The sequence below is a fragment of the Solea solea genome, chromosome 19, assembly GCF_958295425.1.
Source record: "Solea solea chromosome 19, fSolSol10.1, whole genome shotgun sequence".
NCBI lineage: Eukaryota > Metazoa > Chordata > Actinopteri > Pleuronectiformes > Soleidae > Solea > Solea solea.
This window is the reverse complement of record NC_081152.1, coordinates 3623392-3636133: the sequence shown is the minus strand read 5'-3', so window position 1 is coordinate 3636133 and position 12742 is coordinate 3623392. Positions and strand designations below refer to the sequence as shown.

The window sequence follows — 12742 nt, the reverse complement described above, 5'->3', positions numbered from 1 at the left end:
TGGCAGAAATATGGTCCTGAGTCAGGATAAATGTAGTTATATATATATATATATATATATACAGTATATGTACAATTTTTACCTACATTTTTTGGCTGATCTCTTTTTTTAATTAAAATTGAAAATAGGGTATGGTCTTACCTTTACATGTATATATATATATATATTGTATGTCCATGTGCCTAATCCTTCCCTAAGAATATCTCCGTAACACTGTTTAAAAAAACGCCCTCTGCGCAGAAGAGCACACAGCGACGTGCACCTATTCTGCCAATGGGGCTCAGCGCTGCCCCCTATCAGTGCGGCACGGACTTTCTGCCTCACCCTGTCAGAAAGACTAAATAGGTGACACACGCTGAGGCACAGCTCATCGCTGCCTCACAGCTCATCGCTGCCTCACCTCACCGTTCTCCCATGTATTTGAACAGAAAATGCGCAAATTCAGTGATTTGTTTTTGACCGTGGAAAACTACATTACAGAAAACAAATTTATAACAGTCAAGTGGACACATTGATTTTCTTTTTTCATTCTTAGTATTTTACTTGTCATGATGACCTCCCCTGCCTCCCCCTCTGACCGCACGTTTTGTGTATGTGTGTGTACATGTAATGTATGTATATATACAAGTGTTCTCACTGGTTTGAGGTTGTCCAAAAGCACCTTGGTGCAGATGACTACACTGCACCAGTCATCCGCCGAGCCCAGTATTGTCCTTGGAATATATAATGTAATGATAATCTGATCCAATATGCAAATGAAGGCAGAGTTGGGGGAGACTGCAGGGAGGACGAGAGCGGTCCAGCTTCTCTGTAACATAAAGCAGCGTGAAGCCGCTGATCTGCTGACAGATCACAGGCCTGAGTGAGCAATGAAAACATGGCCTTTAAAGACTTTAAAGACTTTTTTTTTACTTGTTTATGCACACAAACAGTGTGACCTGCAGGTACAGTAGGTGCTTTAGTGTCTTAGCACACATGCAAATGACCATAAAAGGGCCAGGAAATGTGCTTTTGCCCAGAATAACTTTCAATATCTGGCACTTATTTACAATGTACTGCATGTTAGTAGTGTATTAACAATTTAAAATGAAGAAAAACAAAACGTTTTATTGAGAAAAAACACTGTAGTTGTACACGAACACCAGATTGTGTGTGATAAATTTGAACAGTATAAAACATATTTAAAATAACATTTGTTTGAGTTTTTGTCTCAATGTCCAAAAACAGGCCAAAAAAATGGAAACTATGTATAGGTGTTTTTTTTTTTCTCTGGTAACAAAGATGCTGATTCTCCGTCTTCCTGCAACAACGTGAGTGAAATTACCGTAATAACCACATGTTGGCCAACGTTTAATTGCAGCAATGCAGAGTGCGCTTGCGCAAACGCGTCGTCTGCGATACACTCTGTATTAAAGGGTTAAAGTTTTAAAGCTTTAAATGACATGTTTTTAGTGAAAGCCTCTGTGTCGCAAAACAAGGCTGTGTCAGTGCTGAACTATGTTTAAACGTACAGTATATACAGACGCTATAAGAATGTACACATAGAGTGTCTTATATCCTTTTTTTCAGCACAATCTAGGCAATCTTATGAAGAAAAATAAATTTTCACAAGTTATATAAACACAACTGAGCAAAACGTACTCAAAATGTTTAAAATCAGATGGAATTGTTCAAATTTGGAAATACGTCACAATCAAACTTCACTTGGTTCGTTTTTATGAATCAATTTTTGTGACTTCTGCACAATTATTGCTACTTTATATCAAAAATAAATCACAACTTTGACTAAACAACAAATAAGAGGATGAAAAAAATGCCATTTTTTAAAGCCTGAATATGTGACCTATAAAAACACACCCCCAGGACGTCCATATAAGGAGTTGTGTATTATTTCCACAGCAAAATACCATGGGTGCACCTGTGGCACAGATCTGTGCCACTAAGGGTAAAAGAAAACTTATTTAATTATTTCTTCATGGAAAGTGATAAAAACAATTCTGGATCCACACAATAAAAGCTCCTACCCCTGAACCAGGCTCCTAGTGGACAATACCATCTGTGAATCACCCTGTTGCCCTCACCATAGACCATATGTGTAGTCTGTCAGTCTCCTTAGAGGAGTCATCCGGGAGGTGAAAAAAATTGAACTGCCAACAATGAAGCGACTCTGCTGACTGCAATAAATTCATCAGTGTGAATGGAAGTCTATGGAAAAATGACTTCTTCCTTGACTTATGTCACTACACACTTTCCTGAGAAGTGAATGATCTCAATCACTAGTTTCAACTCTTCTTCAATAGAACATGATTAAGCACAGCACAGTGAGTGAGTGTGACTGACAGCTCCAATAGGTTCTAGCCAAAACGAGAGTTCTGCTCACACGGCACAGATCTGTCTGTCTGATTCATTTTCTTATATTTTCTTTCCAAAACAATATTGACATGTGGAGTACCCTTAGTTCCCTTGTGCATCAGCCATGTTCTAGTATTTGAATATCACTTAATGATCTGCTGGTACCGACCGCCCACCGCCTACTTTACCTGGCAACAGTTGAATAAGGGGAGTACCAGCACTTATTTTTTCTCCACTTACAGCACTGCATGTGGCCCCTAATCCTCTCCCATTTACATTGACAACAACAACAAGCCCAGGTAGTATCACGCCTCAGCCTCTTTACTGGCGCTGCAACATCACATTCATCATTTCAATTACAAAGCAACAACCTGTGAAAAGATTCCTATCACACACCAAACAGGACCTTTTGTCTCCATCAAGATGGAACATATTTATGACCTTTCCTCACAGGATGAAAACACCGTCAGTCTCTTTTCTCTCGCCGCTCTTTCATCTCTGCACCAACGAGACCTGGAGTGGGAGCCGTTTTCATTCCCGAGTCCCGTGGCCCATAAAGTGGAAAACCTTCATATTCGCGGATTTAAAGGGGAATCCAAAATGTCACAAGCAGAAGCAATTGCTGTCCATTAAGTTTTCATAAATGTCAGCGTGAAACGAAACAGCCAATAGTAATTAGGTGTTTCCTGAAAGGCCACGTGTGAACAACAAAAGCCTTTTCACCGCAGCACAAAGAGAATATGATGAAACGGCAACAATTTTCATTTCACTACACAACGTCATTACGTGTAGATTGTTTCTGCATATGTGCAGCTCATTTAGCTGATGGGGGGGGGGGGGGATTTGCTTCAATATAAAATAAAGAACGTTGCTTTTGCAAAAAAAAAAAAACCTCACACCAGAGGCCACTAATGATCTGATCAGTCAGAGTCTCGCTGGACCGATGAAAATATCCTCTCTCGTCTCTTAGCAACAGAGAACAGAGAGGTCCCCCTCCATCTGTTGATTGGCATTAACAAGTGCTGCTCACACCGAGGCTCTTTGGAGCCGATGTTAAGTATCAGCTCTTCACCGAGAGCCTTTTCAACTGAGAAAGTGCTGAAGAAAAAAAGAGAAAAAACTCAGGCCAATGATTTGGGAGAACAAATGCTGCGGCAAGTGCAGTCATTATTGTAATCACATCTATATTTTACTGAGATTATAACAAGCCCCTAAACCTTCACCCCAACCATTTAGTATTCATTTACTTAAGGTATATATACATAAATATATATATATATATATATATATATATATAAGTAGAACCATAACACAACAAAATCTATAGATCTGTGTTGCAGGTGCACCCATGGTAATTTGTCGTGGGAATAACTCACAACTCCATATATGGACATCCTGGGGGTGTGTGTTTATAGGTCACACTTTCAGGCTTTAAAAATGTGTTTTTTTGTGTTGTTGAGTCAAAGTTATGATTCACTTTATATCACATTGTCACAAAAATGGGGCGTTTTTCTTTTCTTTTTGTTCATAAAAACGAGCCATGTGAACTTTGAACTGTGACGTATTTGCAAATTTCACAAATTAAATCTGATTTTAAACGTTTTCAGTACTTTTTGCTCAGGTGTGTTTATATAGTTGGTGAAAATTCAATATTTTTTTGTCATCAGATTGTCTAGGTTGTGCTGAAAAAAGGATGTAAGACAGTCTTTATTGCACATTCTTATACCCTCTGTATATACTGTATGTTTAAACATAGTAATGGAGTAAAGCAGCTGAAATTCTCTGTGTTCTAAGGGTTAATGGGTCAAAATTAATCTATAAATATCAAAAAGAGACATTAGATAAGTGGCTGCGAGGTTTAGACCTTTGATCAAAACACAGAGTGAGTCGTATGAAGACGATAGATTTAATCAACACTGTGTATTGAATGTAATGGACATTTGTTAATATTTATAAGCGTAGTAATATCAGTAATGTTTTAAATCTTTATGTTGATCTGACAGAGTTGTGAGGGAAGGCTGTAAACCACTGCAGTTAACCCTTTAACACTGAGCTTTGCATTAGCGTAGTTACGCGGTGGTTTGTGCTACCTCATTATTATGCAGCTCTCACAATAAGAGCAATAACTCAAAATATGCAGAGGGACAAAGATATTTTCTCAATAAAACCTGATCCACTTTTCTATGTTGATAAGAGCATTAACATGAGAAAGGGACATTTAGAATAGATAAAAACGTGTGATTAAACGCAAGTTAACTACGCGAGTTAACTACGCGAGTTAATGCGATTAATCGCGATTAAATATTTTAATCGTTTGACAGCACTAATAGTAATGGAAAAAAGCAGCCACAATGCTCTGTGTTCTATGAGTTAAATAATATTTAGAGCATTTCACAAATCGATTCACTCTAATAAATGTGATGCTTAACAATGCAACAGCCTTTTAAAGCAGGAAAAGTCTTATCACCAAAGAACCTGAGACCATATCTTGTCTCATGCACTGATACAGAGGTAATATCGATATCTTGCGCAGCCTTGACAGAGTTTAGTTGTTAACACTGAGAATAGTTTGATCCCCTCTGAGTTGAGTTATTGTTTTTAAGACAGTCACAGTTCCAGTTTGCCCTTTGCTGAAAATTCCCTCAGGAGGTTTTTGTTCCCAAATGGAAGCACACAAAGGCTTTTTATTGATATTTATGAGCGGCATTTATAATTAAATACTAATTAATACCTCTGGAGCTTACGCCTGAGCAGTGTCTTCCACATTGTCCCCTTCAGATGAGTAATAGTTACCATTTATTCACTTACCTAACAAGCCTAGGAACGCAGCTTTTAATAGAATTAGAAGATCATTTCAGGCAAAGCTATTAACTCGTGAGAGAAGGCAGAATTGCCTCTCGTGATAACTTTACACCTCCCTGCAATAATTCTTCGTTTCCTGATGAAGATGTGTAACGTTATCAATCCCCTGGTGAGATTTATGATAAAGAAATAATAAAAAAAGAATTAATACATTAAGTTAATTTATATGCCTTTGTTAAAACAGAGATGTGTCACCTGAGGCTGCCCATTACCTTTATCCTCTATTTAATTAATGTGCTTTACCAGACTGGATCTGCAGTTTCAAGCTCAGTGGGCTGTTTAAATTTAGGCGTTCATGTTTGACCGTGTAATTATCGGAGCACAGGATAAAATCTGCTGCAACCGAGTCAGTGAGTCTGTGTGGTAAGAATACACTTTTATGGTTTTTCTTAATTAGTCCAGTCCATTTACAGTCAGTGGTGCGGCCTGACCTTTGCTTCAGCTCTGAACACATCACTAATAGGTTGAACGGTTTGACCGTGAAATCAACCGGTTAGTTATTCTGCACAAGCGTCTGCAGCGAGAGGGTGAGGCTGGAGCTAAATATTCATTGTGCTGTCGAAGGTGGCAACTGCATACTGGAAAACACCCGCATGCTTCCATGTACAGTCTCACATTCATACCAGTTAAGTGGGTATTTTTTTTGAAATTCAATTTTTGATTCTCTACTAGTAATCAAGCTATTTACAACAGCGCGACACGCCTCACTTCGGCACGGTTATTTTGCATTTCCATGAGTGATTTACCTGCTCTGGCGAGTTTCCAAGCGCGCTGAGCTGATACTATGCGTGGCGTCGTCAGACTGCCGGCCACTGATCAGTCAGAGAGTGCCGTCACAGGAAGAGACGTCGACACAAGAACCTAGCCGAGCAAAGCCGAAACTGTAGATCAGTTGAAAAGACTTAACAATACCAAAAACATGGGTTAATCTCCTACAATTACCAGGGAAATGTCTACAATCTCACTATGTAACAGAGGAGTCTGGTGTATTTAGTGACATCACTGCATCACAAACCCTGCCGCTGTGTTTCAGTCCAGTGACTGTGTCAGACGGAGTCTGTGCTCCATTCATGGAGGAAGTACTGAACAAATCATTTTAATGAACTGATTCTAATGATTCAGTTACACTGAAAAGAGCTGCAGTCATGCACTCGACCCGCCTGGAGTCCACTACAATGCATAACAGTTGTATTCATGTCTAAATGTCCAAATTATATATGGACAGTGAGACTGCAGATTATAGAAACCTTAGGACTTATCCTCTCACCTCTCCCTTTCCCAAGCATGTCAGGGAACTACGGTGGCCTTCACATACCAGAAAGGATGTCCCTATTGGTTTGTGTAGTAAGCCTCTGTATAGTTAGGCCCTTTAGAAAAGCACCCATAAAAGGCAAAATCTAAAGGCCTTATCATCCACTCTCACACTCACCTACCTGTACAAACTTTCGTTTTATAATAATTTTATTTCCTTGTCATAATTATCATTTTTAAATTTTTAATTTAAATCTAAGCCATGGAGGAGGAGTGAACAAATGAAAATAATTGTGTCTATTGAGTCAGATATCATAACATGTGTCTGTCCGTCACCGCTGGGTTACAAACCCAAGATTTTGGTTTCAAAGCGCAACTACTTACCAGCTTAGCTAATTGGGACGACATGTGAGGCCAATTTTATGTCCCTGGCCATAAATAATACATAATAAAACCGAAGCTGCGGGACGTACAACATCTGACCGAAGGCCATGACTTTTTGGACGGTGGAAGGAAACTGGAGAACACGTAGAAAACCCCCCCACACACACACACAGGGGGGGAACATGCAAACTCCATGCAGAAAGGCTATTGTTCCGACCGGATCTCCAGCCTGAGTCATTCAGTGTCATATCAACAGAGAATTAGTTGACACTTATTTATATTTACTCTTTTTAACTGTAGACTGAGTCTGAGTCTAAAACCAGACATGTGTATGTCTCTATAAGCTGGAAAATCGCTATGGCAACTTGTGCTCTACTGCGATCGATCGTTAAAGCTGTTGCTGTTATTATTAACAGTAATGTTATAATCTCCTCTCTCCCTCATTTTCTCCTTTCACCAAAACCGACCCAAAGCAGATGCACATCACAGACTCTGGTTCTGCCGGAAGTTTCCTCCCATTTTCTCTCCAGAGACAAGAAGTTCTTGCTCAATGTGTAAACAGTTGGGTTTCTCTCTCTCTCTCCATAATGTCATAAGGTCTCGATCATATGTGAAGTACTTTGAGATTAGATTTTGTGATTTGGTGTGATATAAATAATAGTGAACTGGATCTTTGCCATTATACAGTTCCTTGACATTGGTGGAGTCATCACAGCATACACCAGACTCTGTGATAAATATTGAGATTAACCCTAACATTACTGTGTTAAACATACAGTATATACAGAGTCTCTAAGAATGTGCAATATAGAGTGTCTTATATCCTTTTTCTCCACACAACCCAGGCAATCTGATGAAAAAAAAAAAAAAATCACCAACTATATAAACACACCTTTAAGGTTTAACACATGTTTTGTGATTTTTAAGTGTTTTTAAGTGATCTACAGTTTGGCATCGCTACAAAAAAAGCACCAGGTACTAGACACTATCCCTGATGAAAAGGCATTTAGTGACTTTTCCTGATGCTGCAGATGTTTACCATGTTACAGTCTGATGTTGCTATTGGGATCTTTTAATCAAAGTCATGATTTTGGTTTCTGGGCAGTTTTAGCTGCTTCACTCAGCAGATCAATGCTTGAAGTCACAAAGCAGAGGTCGGTCTGTCTGGTCTCATAAACAGTAACGTGACCTTCATTGACCTTCATTCTCTCTACATGTCAATGCAGCAGAGACACACCTGAGATGTTATAGAACACAAAGACCTGAGGCTGTTCTCACAGCAAAGGCAGGAACCAGCCAGCGCTCTACGATTGAATATTTTACAATTATCTCAAGGCCAGTGGAGGAGGACAAGACAAGAAGCCATCACAATAATTTACACAGCTGGAGGATTTTTAAAAGATTGTAATGTATTCCTCACTCGAATGACTAGCCATCCTGAAATCTGGATCTCTACCTCTCCCTGTGTCTGCCTCAGGACGAGATATCATGTGTGTACCATCACCTTCTGAGTTAAGTGTCACTCGCTGCATGTTTCTCTACCTGAAGGATGTGTCATCTCAACTTGAGAAGCAAGGATGAAACAAGGCTTTGGTGTCAGGCCTGTCAGATATGGAGGACTGAGACACAGACAGAGGTGACAGGAGGAAGACAAAAGATGAAACTCTGCCTCCTGAGTGATTTAAATCCCCCCAGAGTCGGACACTCAATATGAACCCGGGGGCTGCGGCAGATAAAGATGAATGAGCTGTGGCTGACTTGCAGGTTTAGGGTAATAAAAGATATATATATATATGCACAGGTCTGCTGTAGGTTTGACCACACACAGACACGCTTACTCACTCATTCCATTACCAAAGGTAAATGTAGCCTTTGTGTTATTACTCTAAATTTGCTGCGACCCTAAATGTATCTGTGCTCCACAGACAACCCTCCGGAGAGCAAGCCGAGACTCACTGTGGTCCGGCCCAGCTCAGTGTTTCACAGAGCAAACAAACAGAGCACAGGGGCAAATGAGGCACCAGGGGAAAAAGATAAAAGAGAGAATGAATGAAAGGTTGAGGGGGAGGCTACATAACACACACACACACACACACACAGATAGATAGACTATAGAGCTGGGAAAGGCTTGACTCAAGTGCACTCAGAGAAAATGTAGTCAGTAAGTAAGTTTCCATGCACAGTTAAGTCGAGGGGTTAGGGGCTAGGGTTGGACTACTGTCCTTGTCTCGTGCATACAAGCATTTACAGGGAATTCATTCATTCATTGTCCTCCACATCAGGGTCGCAGGAGGCCGCAGCCAATCTCAGCTGACAAAGGGCGAAGGTCACGGTACACCCTGGACGTGTCACCAGTCCATCGCAGAGTCATCGCACAGAGATAAACAACTACTCATTCATGTGCACACAGCAAGAACAAGCTCCACACAGGAAGGCCTTCTATCAGACTGGGTCGTGAACCTGGACCTCCCTCCTTGCTGTGAGGCAACAGTGCTGCACTGCTGCATTTGTGGGGAATTGATTGAACTCAGAGTGTCTGCCTCCGCTACACTAGATGGCGATATGCCTCCTTTCAGCTTGTTGACCTGTTAAATCAATGACAAAAACAACTGTAGCTGGTGGCTAGCTATGTTTTAAGCTGACAGCATTCATTCAGTCCATATACAGTGGCCAACAGGGGCAAACACACTGTAATGACCCAAAACACATGCAGGAGGAGAAACAAGCTGCACATTCACAAACACTGCAGATTTAAAAGCACAAAGGTAAACAAAAACAAATGCAACGTAAGAAACGCGCTGCAAAACAAAAAAATACCTGCAGAAAGAAACAAGACACATGCAACAACAGAAACACGCTGCGAAAACAAAACGACCCGAAACACAAGCAGGAGAGAAAACACCAGCATCGTTGCAGTGTGTTTGCCCCTGTCGCCCGCCGTACCATATCAATCCAAAAAAACACCGCTGTGTATTTTGTTCCATTTTTATCACAATTTTAGCTTCTCACAAACGTGATTGAAAATGCATCAGCAGTGCTCTCCTAAACAACTGCCACTGTGGTCAAACTCTTTCTCTGTGGGAAAACTATCCAACGCTGAAGTTTAATGCCCTCCACACAAAGGCTTCTATAGTAAGAAGCCTGCAAACCAATGAATTAAGCTGTATCTCTGTCTGTGTGCAAATGTGAAAGCACATCTTTGACCGAGAAAAAACAATGTCAATCCCCACGGCTATGAGTTTCAGAGACCTAATAACTGGACTTTCAGCAACTGTATAACGAGAATGTGGATGCTAATGTGAGACATTTAATTTGAAATGTCTCTCAAGCTGTACAGTAAAATTGTCTGATTTCCAGTATGCTAGCAGCCATAGATGTCCTGAATACATCTTTTCCACAACTTATGGAAAAAACATTATTTTTATTTTTTTTCAAGTTAAAAGTGCCAATGTGGGACTTTAGCAGTCATAAACATCCTGAGCACAACCTAGTTGGTCTTGGTCAGAACTTATGGAAAACTATTTTATTATATCTCAAGAGACATTTAACTTGAAGTTTCCCTAAACCTAAAACTGTACAACAAAAACATCTGATTTCCAGTACACCAGTAGATATAAATGTGCAAAACACAACTTTATCAGTCTTGTTCAGAACTTATAAAGAACTGTCTTTATACAGTGGTTTCTGCCCCTCTCGCTCTGTGTGACTGGTGAGGGACTGGGGAGAAAAACTAGGTCAAATCAATACCAGTGTGTTGTGGTAATTACTCAGTGGTACACACTGGAAAGTTTGCTGCTGTGAGGACAAACCATGATCTGGTCGTAGCCATTACTACATGTGTTTTGTTCCTAAACCTTACCACCAGTAAATGCTTTTCATCAGCCTAATTTCTTAATTTGCGCCAAGACGAAGGTAAAACACTATAATGTTGATATGCTCATCTGTAAAGATTAATTTTAGTTCAGAATGTGAATTTACACGTGTGGTTTGTTGATTTTTTTCTTTCACCCTAACCGGAAACTGGATGTGGATCCTGCAGCCTGTAAGATGAGGACAGAGAGAGAGAGAGAGGACAGGAAGGAAAGACACAAACTAGGGAGAGAAAGAACAAGGTTTATGACATATAATGAAGTCATATTCATACCCTGAGAGTGAATGTGAGAGAGTGAGTGTGGGTTCAGGTTTGCTCTCTATAATATTGTAAAGGTTTTTGCTTTACTATGCAGTGCCTTAAGATCATGTATGCTGTGATTTTGCGCTATACAAATGAATTGAATTGATTAGCAGGTTTTATGTTGATTTAGGTTTAATGATGATATGAATGTTGTCACAATTGCAATTATTTGGTCATGGATCATTTTAAGAATCTTTGTGATTCCCCTGGGGGGAAACCATGTAACCTTATACACAGATTCATCCAATCACTGATGAGCATGAAACTGACCCATGTTGCCATTCCATAGAGTTTTACTGCTAATCTGAGTCAAAGGGGTTAAAAAAAATGATTATACTGCCCCAAAAAATAAAGAAATTCCATCTCCAACTGCATCCAGTAAATAATTTCCCATGTTTGTGTGAGGAAAATCTGCATGTGTATGATGATGGACTGTACATCTGCATAATGTGAGTGTGTGTGTGTGTGCACATGAACAATAGATAACACGTGGCTGCAGCAGTGGTGGTAATTGATAAATCGACTGTTTAAAGAGCAGAATATGAATGAAGAAGAGAAGATCCTGAGGGAATACTCAACACCATTGTAATCAAAGCCTGATAGTGTCCCCACCTTTGACTAATGGCCCCAAAAAAGAAACCCCCTACAGGCTGCCTACTCAATTCCCTTCTCTCAGTGTGACACAGACCCCCAGAGAGAGAGAGGGAGATAGGAGGAAGGTGAATAAGGTCAATCCTTTCACATCAGCCCTACACCCATACCGTCACTCAAACACAGGTGACATACTGGAGTGTGAATGCCACAGGAATCGTAATTAAAAGTGAACCCCGTTTTTTTTCTGTCCCTTTGCACCCAGTTCACCTTGAGTTAGGGAAAAATCTCTTTCATTTGGAGGTAGTGGTTTCATTTTCACTGACAATGAATGGGAATATGTGAAAATAGATCTTTTTAAAATAACACGTTCATCCAGGGGCCACACGGTTGGTGTAGTGGTTAGCGCTCTTGCCTTTGCAGCAAGAAGACCTTGCTTTGAGACCTGGTTGGAACAAGGGCCTTTTTCTGCGTGGGTTATCTCCGGATTCTCCGGTTTCCAAAAACACATGCAATATGGTAATTAGGTAAATTGGACACTCTAAATTGACCGTAGGTGTGAGTGAATGGTTGTTTGTCTCTATGTGACCCTGGCAAACTGTCCAGGGTGTGACCCCGCCTATCGCCCTATGCCAGCTGAGATTGGCACAGCGTCCCAGCGACCCTCATAAAGCGGTTGAAAATGGATGAATTTTTATCCAGTCAAAAGATTTAGAGGGGTTAATCAAAAACAGTAAGAGGAAAAAGGATGAAAAGATCTACACACGTCCAATTGGAAGGATTGTTATTCGAGCACAACAGGCTTGCCAATGGAATCACTGTACTGGATTAGTGCAGTACAACAGAAGTACCATGGTGCATAAAGTGGAAACAACAAAGTACATCACAACTGTACTTGTATCTGGCTCTACTCCATAACAGGATTTCATTTCAGAATAAAATTTATTTTTAATATCTAATGTTACTAATTCCAAAAAAAGAAAAGAAAAAAAAATGATAAAGTGAAAAATTAAATATTGAAAAGGATTTAATTTGTTTTCAACGTAGAGAGGAAAACCAAACTGACAATGTTGTTTGGAGGTGGGTAATCTGCTCTGTGGCTGTTGATTTATGTGGCTGATAAGAAGC

General features: G+C 40.1%; 1 long non-coding RNA gene across 1 annotated transcript in view; it reads right to left on the bottom strand.

Moving 5' to 3' along the window:
- Window positions 1–6006: 6006 nt before the first annotated feature.
- The window catches only part of LOC131446691 (uncharacterized), a 41603-nt gene continuing 34867 nt past the window's right edge, over window positions 6007–12742 (bottom strand). The window contains exon 3 of the long non-coding RNA XR_009233952.1: window positions 6007–6075. This is a non-coding gene — a long non-coding RNA (uncharacterized LOC131446691). The remainder of the gene's footprint in view (window positions 6076–12742) is intronic.